Source organism: Molossus molossus, unplaced genomic scaffold, assembly GCF_014108415.1.
Source record: "Molossus molossus isolate mMolMol1 unplaced genomic scaffold, mMolMol1.p scaffold_m16_p_9, whole genome shotgun sequence".
In the NCBI taxonomy this organism is placed as follows: Eukaryota; Metazoa; Chordata; class Mammalia; order Chiroptera; family Molossidae; genus Molossus; species Molossus molossus.
In genome coordinates, this window is record NW_023425403.1 from 89,770,307 (window position 1) to 89,778,369 (window position 8,063).

Genomic DNA, 8,063 nt, shown 5'->3' on the forward strand with positions numbered 1-8,063 from the left:
TCTTTGCAAATTCCCAGGTGAAGTGAAAACCATTACATCATACAATTTCCCCTTTAAAATGCAGTAACTTAAAATATTAAGTAACCCCTTAAGACTCTAATGAGTCTATGAGCTCAAGATTTGCTTATAAACTATAAAATAAATTCTGGATTGCATTATATCACATCATTAGTGTACTTACCTAAATTTACCAATATCTGCAAAGGAACACCATCTTCATCACTTCATGAGAATCCCTAGCAAGCTCCCCATGCAAACACAAAAGCTGTATTGAAATGCTGCTCCCAGCAACGGTGGGCTGGGCTTCTTTACTGGCTGACTTGGCTCTTGCCTTCTTGCACACCAGCTTTGAAACCTAGCCAGTTTTAAGATCAAACCCCTGCAAAATGACAAATTATTGTGACCTCTGACGTCCCAGGCAAATAACTAAAATTGAGAATGTCAACATTCTACTACTATTTATAATATATATGCAATATTTATAATATTACATAACTATTTGAAAATGTAGACATATGGCCAATGCTACCTGGGCACATAAAAATAAAGATGGTTGTGTTTGGGTGAAAGAATTCTAAGTAAATAGTGTAATAACTAAGTATGGTGCCAGGTGGGTACTGGAAATGTCAGGGAAACACTTTGTAAACTATGTGATTGTCTAATCACAATGCTATACACCTGGAACTAATACAAAATAATATTAAATGTAAAAAAATAAAAACAAATTAAGTGGAAATGCAGAAGAAAAGATTTCTAAGTAATACTTTTCTTTTAAACACTTATTAAGCATTATAATAAATGAAGTTCACATAAACAATTTATTACTCTACAGCTGCATTTTTATGGGTTGAACTCTATTGCCTTTAAGTGCATTGGTATTTTATAGTTTTCAGTGTTTGTAGGATTTTCAGGTGGCAAAACATGGGTAAAGCCTGGAGAATGAGGCATGAACTGGCTACAGAGCTAAGCCACACTGTACTTCTAAGACGGTTGAGCAGAGATGCCAAAATCATAGTATCTTAGTATCTGTACGCACTAGTAAAATACACCAGAACTTGGGCTTCAGCGTGGGGCTGGCGCTCAGTCACTCAGATAAAAAAAACATGCTATGAATCCCAAAGCCCTGCTGTTTGATTTGACAGGAACAGCAAATTACATCCAGGGGCTTCATCCAAGGTCTCTGGGAGAGAGGGAGGAAGGAAGAGTGGAAGGAAGGACAGAAAGAGGGAAGGAATAATATTGTACGTCTGCTAACAAGTACTGCAAACCACTGTTTTTTTCTTGTTGTTCACAGCTCCTTGTGCTGACCTCCAGGGGTCAATCTATCTGTCACATGCATGTCACCAGAGACGGGGGCGGAGGGGCATCTGAAACAGTGAGCGGAGCCCAGCCTACACATCAGTACGTGAAACAGTGGGAAACTGGGCATTATGTTCTAACAGGGGGCTTGGTCCTAACGGAACATTTAACTACAATTGTGTGCCTTCTGCTTTCACAGGGACTAGGTTGGGAAGAGCCACAAATGTCCAGGTGCATGAATTTTGCAATTTGTAGACACTCATTGTTTTTTCATTTAGTGTAAATAGCAAATCATATGCAGAGAAAGAAATTCTAGTGGTGAAGGAGCAACTACAAACAGACTAAGGGAAACACTAGTCAAGACGAGCCGGGTAGGGAACTGCAGAAATTACCTTATTCAGCTTGGATCTTGAAAATGGTGAATTTTCTATGAAATCTAATTTCTACTCTTCAATAAGAAACTTTGTAACATAAAACTCTGGGTTTATGCTTTTTTTTTTAATCAACTATACAAATTCAAAAGAGAAATAGGATGAAAGCTTAAGAGAAGAATAGGGGAGGAAATTCAGTTATGCAAGATAAATAAGTTCTGGAGATCTAAGGCACAGCATGTGGTGGTAGTTAACGTCATACACTTGGAATTTGCTAAGAGGATAGATCGTAAATTAAATGTTCTCACCACACATGCCCACACACAAGTGGTAACTAGGTAGAGTGATAGGTTAATTAGCTGGTTTGTGATGACAGTTTCACAATGTATATGTATATCAAAACATCAAGTTGGGTGCCTTAAATAGACATTTTTTTATATGTCAATAAATAATATCTCAAAAAAAGCTGCTAAAAATAAGAGGGAAGAAAAGAATATGTGAAGTATTTTAGGAGTGTCAGCACCTCCTTGTTTACCAAACTATGGTTCTAGCACTGCTGGGGGGGGGGGGGGGGCAAAGAGAAAGAATTAAGCACACCAAGATTACTCCTCGGAGAGCTCAAGCTGGTACAACCCTTGCTTTCCTCCCCCAGCTACCAAACCCCACTAATGCTGAATGCCCCCCATTGACCAGGCACATCTACCCCTCATCCCTTGGAATCCTCCGATCCTCACGTTAGGTGACCAAGAAGAGACGGCAGTGAACATCTGTGGTCGACTCCCTGATGTCCACACCTCCAAACTAGTGTAACCAATCAAGCTGCCATAATCACCAGCCAGAAACTAGTTCAGGAGTAATCCTGGGCACATTTCTTGCAGAAGTTCTCTGAGAAAGAGTCCTCTCCTAAGAGAGCGTGGCAGGCAGAGGAGCTCTCTTTACTTCCTCGACCAAGAATGCAATGCATCCTTTTCCCAGCCAAGATCACTCTAAGGATGACAGAGGAGCAAGAGGGAAAGATATAAAGGGTCCTGGATGGCATCACTGAGATGCCAACCCCACCAACCCAACCTCTGGGTTTCGTGTTACATAAAATAATAAATTTCTTAGATGTCTACGCCAGTAGGAGTCAGATTCTATTTTATTTCATCAGAAGCATCTCAGCTGATGCAAAAAGCCGGAGTCCAAATTCAGGTCTGTCTGATGACCAAAGCACCTACTCATTCTAAGAGCTTTCTAGTCTGAGAGCCTGTCTCTGGTGACAGGGGCCCTGGTGTCAGACTTGCATGAAATGCCAGTTCTAGTTATCTGCGTGATCGTGGGCAAACTGCCTCTCCTCTCTACACCAGCCACCTCATCTGAAAAACGTGATAGTGCTTGCAACAAAAGACATCGGAAGACAAAAAAAACAGTTCCACACAGTAAGTGCTCAGTGCCCAGCGGCTGTCACAAGGAGGGGGGTAGCATGGCGTCTGCACCTAATTTCTTTCCAGAATCCTTGTGATGTTTGAATAAGGTGATTTTATTTTCTCCTGATATATCAAATCTATGTCAGAATTAAAATACAGTATTTCTTTAAGGTTTGTCTCTTTGGGAACTTTTGGCTATTTAATTAATGACTGCCCTCATTCTTTTTTGAAAAAACACATCGTTAAAGAAAATATTTACAGTGTCACCCACAGTATTGCACTACCTAATTAAATTGTTTTCATTCTTTAATACTACCTCTTGCATGTAATATTTACATACCCACATAGAGAACATTCTACTTGATTTACTGTTAGTTTTACTTAAGCTATAGCAGATTTCTCCATTTTTCTACATGTTCTTTAGAATTATTCATGTTAATATTTTTAAGATATTGGTATAACATAATTCACTAAACAGTCTTCTAGCATTGATATTTTTACGTAAATACGACCTTATTTTTTTAATCTTAAAAAATAATGCAGCAGTGAACATTTTTGTTTATATATTCTTTGGTTTCTGTGAATTATTTCCTTAAGAAAAATTCCTTGGAGTAGAATTACTGGGTCTAGGGCCATGTATTTTCTTTATGCCTCCTGCTATATAATTCTTTCCTAAAGGGTTGTTCCAGTTTGCAATTGTAAACTTTATTTTAACTAGTCGAGACTGAAATTGAGTTCCTCTAAGCAGTTATTAGTTTGAAATACCATGAAAGTCTCTGTACTTTGGGGAAATCAGTATTTTGATTGCCTGGCCACGGGTTTCAAGCTTTATAAGTTCTGCTTTCTTGCTTTGAAAGTTCCCCTTGAACCAATCAGTCTTATTTTTCACAGGCCATGAACTTTTAAAAGCCAGTCTGCTTTTATCTTTGTCTCTCATCATGAATCTGATTGGACTGATATAGACCCCCCAGGATATATAAAAGGCTCAAGGATATCACTGTAATGGATGACCACGCCCAACTTTGTATTTCCCGCGAGACCCACTTTTCTAGTCTGGAATCAAAGTGCTACAATCACCCTCCCCAGATGGAGTAATGCCGAACTCCCCCTGGCAAAAGTCCTTGAAAATCCACTGACCATTTCATGAAAACCGGGGACATGAATCGGTGAAGTAACTAAGAAAAATTCACCCTCTGCAAAGTTTAATGTGGACCCGTCCTTCCTCTTCCATGTAGTAAAAACACCCACTATCCTTTTCCCCAGGAGGAGTCCTTTTTTTTAACTTTTAGTTTTTGTTTTGTTTCTGACAGCTGAATGGGCCATCTACCTTCTAGCACATCATTAGTGAAAGATGACTGACTTATATATAAAGAGGCAAGGGAAAAAAAAGTTCATGATTATCTAACAGGGAATTTGAATCCCCCAAAAATTATCTTACAAAAATATCAAACTTGCTTTTCTACTCTTCTACTATTAAAAATGAAAAAGAAATTTACATTAAAAAATACGTATGCCCGATCAGTGTGGCTCAGTAGACTGAGTACGTCCCGTGGACTGAGAGGTCCTGGTTCAATTCTGATCAGGGCACATGCCCCGGTTTCCAGCTCGATCCCCAGCAGGGGGTGTGCAGGAGGCAGCCAATCAGTGTTTCTCACATCAATGTTTCTCTCTCTCTCTCCCTTCCTCTCTCTCTAAAAAATCAATAAAACCATGTTTAAAAAATAAAAATATGTAGACTGGTATATAGCAAATTAAGATGATCATTTTTACATACTAAGTCCTTCAAATAACTATTTTACACAAATTTAAGTTTTCAAAAATAGGTCCAGTATTCACCTTATGTTGGTTTGGTCCACTAAAAGCCCATTTATAAAACTGACATTAAACTGGACTGCAGCTCATACCCTAAAAATAGTAACATGCATATCGTTGTGGCTGGATACCCACGTGTATGTTCCACACGTGGGTCGTGGCTGACCCCACTGAGCACACCCCCTCCACTTGTGGTTTAACCCTGCAAGACCCTCTACCTTTCTATCATGAGTCAAGTTGTAAGAAAAGAACAAAAGAAAATACTTTGCCTATCGTGGACATTTGCTCAGTAATTACAAAAAAATGCAAAAGTCGTCATGCTTTGGGGACATTAAGAATACCAAACATAGGACAAAACCCTGCTTAGAAATGCTCGGATGTGGAGAGCATGTTGTTCAACACTCATGTGGAAAGCACATGCATGAGTGTCTGTCTTGCCTATTCCTGTTGTTTTATACTAAAGTCTTACGTGGCCCCGGATCCTTAAAAGATGAATATTTAATAAAAGAGTGTTACATTAAGTTTTTCTGTTCTAATAACCAACTTTAGAAAGTACAGTGGAAGGGTACAGGGCTTTCTGTATCTCCTCATATTATTAAAAGCCAATTTGATTTTTATCGTGATGTGATATTTTAACACTATGCTAAAAATAAAAATGACTGATTATGGTCTTGTCCACAATATTCAAGTTTCTTATTGCTAAAGTATTCCAAAATAAATCCCGTAAACAATTTCCATGTTCAATGACTTAACTGAGAGGTGAATCTAACGGTTGTTGTTAATTTAATCCATTACTACTAAATTGGGCTGAGGACAGCTACATTACAACCCTGCACACCAACACTTCCATCCAGGGACGGAAAATGAGCATGCAAAGTAAAGAGAAGCACGAAATTGATCAAGTACACCATCAAAAACCACTTCTCTGTTATTTGAGCTAATAGTTACTCAAAGCTTAAATTTTCTGTCTGTTATTATTGGTGGATCCTAGAGTCACAGCTCCAATGTCAAATGTGACAGTGGACCCAGAAGTAATGGGAGACAACTGATTAGTCATTTATTTTCCATTTACAAAAACTTCACCATTTGTACTATTGCACACAGCTTGGTCCCGCTGCAGATAGTCACATCCATCCTGTCTTTCTGCACATGCTCTTACGCTATCTCTTTTGTCTGGTTGTCCCACAGTGTCAACTCTGAATGGTAACATCTGTAGAGAACACCTGAGGGTTCCGAATCATTCTGGAGTGCTGTATTTCTTTGACTGCTCAGACATACCCCCCAAGCCAGCTGTGCATTCCTGAGGCACCAATGAGGAATGACCTATCTGGGGCGTTCCAAGGACTCCATTCCTGTCGGCCATCTCCTGGGGCGCAGACTCTGAATCGATAATCAACACTGTGGGGGGGGGGGGTCTATGTGTATACTATGAATTCAGTTTCAGAGTCTACATATACATCCCCAGAATGATTTGAAGTACATTTGCGGAACTGACGTCTGTAATCTTGGGCTGTAAGTGGTCATCCACCTTACACCATCGCACGATGATGCCTGCAGGCTTCCCTGTTAGTTTTTCTCTCTGTACTGGTGGGTGAGATGCTTCTGTTCCATGCTTAAAATGTGGTCTTTCACTATGTTAGGAATTGAATCATCCAACGGAGCAGATAAACAAGGCACATCGACCAGCAAAGGGGTTTCTGGTAAGCTGTCCAAAGGAATGTGTGAGGCCTTTTCGGTAAAGCTCCACCGCTTTCCATTCTGTTCTACATCCCAAGGATGGCAACTCCACCTTCTTGGAGCAAGTCCTCTGCAGTGTTAGCTCCGCACTCTGTGAGCTCCTGGCGGCCGTCTAGTCGTTTAGCGGTGTCTTGTTCAATGGTACCCACCTCCTGCTGAAGGGTCACCAACCTCAGGCAGGAGCTTCCCAAGCGTTCCTTTAAATCGTTACAATGCTGATTGCGGACACCTCTTGTCTGCGGTGCACTCTGATCGGCCTGGGCGCCGCCAGCAGCCGCGGCAGCCTCTGGCCCAGCTCCGCTGTAGACCCGACCCTGCGCTGCCTCCAAAACCTCCTGCCTCCAGGGCTCCAGCTCCATCGCCCCTCGTCCCGGCGCAGTTCCTTACTGTCAGGAGGAGTTTCCTAAGGGGAGAGAGAGCCTGCGTCTTTTTCTCTGGTTCTGACTTTCTTCACCTGACTTGTAGGCAGGCACCTCCCAGTCACAGGCAAGGTGGTTAACAGCCCAGGACGCCCGCTCTGAGCTCATCCCGTCTTCTCCTGCTTCTCACAACATACACCCGATATAAATGCAGACGCTGACACACAGGTATTATGACCCGGTTCTAGAGAAGTCATTCAGAGAATACAGAGCACGTGTATGTTCATGTTTAACTCCAGATGATCATAGACATAAACACACAACATTGAAAAGCTCTGGTAGAAGTCCAAAAGTATGTTTAAAGATTCTATTAGAGCCCTGGTCAGTTTGGCTCAGCAGTTAGAGCGTCGGCCTGCAGTTCAGAGAGACCCAGGTTTGGTTCCCACTAAGAGCACTACCTCGGTTGCAGTTTGTCCCTGGCCCTGGTTGGGTCGTGTGTGCAAGAGGCAGCCACTCGATGTGTCCCTTTCACATCGATGTTTCTCTCTCTCTCTCTCTTCCTCTCTCTCTCTCCCACTCCATCTGAACAAAAAATGGAAAAGTGTCCTCAGGTGAGGTTTAAAAAAAAAGATCCTATTAGAGTTATAAAAACACATCGGGTTCAAGGGTCTAGAAATGTTTTTGTAAAAGAGCCAGATGGTAAACATTGTAGGCTTTGTGGGCGACACAGTCCTTGTCACAAGGATTCAACTCGACCAGCACAAAAGCAGCCACAGGCAATTTGTAAACAATTGTGCTTGACCATGTTCCAATGACTTTTTTTTTTTTAACAAAAAGAAGTCCTGGATTGTATCCAAGGGACAAAGTTTGACAACTCCTGATCTAGTGTATAAATGGTTAAATTGAAGACCTTACTAACTCCGTGCTCTCGCCTTCTGCAATTTATATTTGCAAGCTCATTGGTTCAGTTTATCGGTGACTTTATTTATAATCTTATGAAATTTAAGATCTAGATGTTGGTTCCTTCATTCAAACATATAAGATACTTTAGGTGCCTACTGTACTCTGGACATACACCG

General features: G+C 41.0%; 1 pseudogene; it reads right to left on the reverse strand.

Moving 5' to 3' along the window:
* Window positions 1-5,710: 5,710 nt before the first annotated feature.
* LOC118622439 lies at window positions 5,711-6,984 on the reverse strand (annotated as a pseudogene).
* Window positions 6,985-8,063: the final 1,079 nt, after the last annotated feature.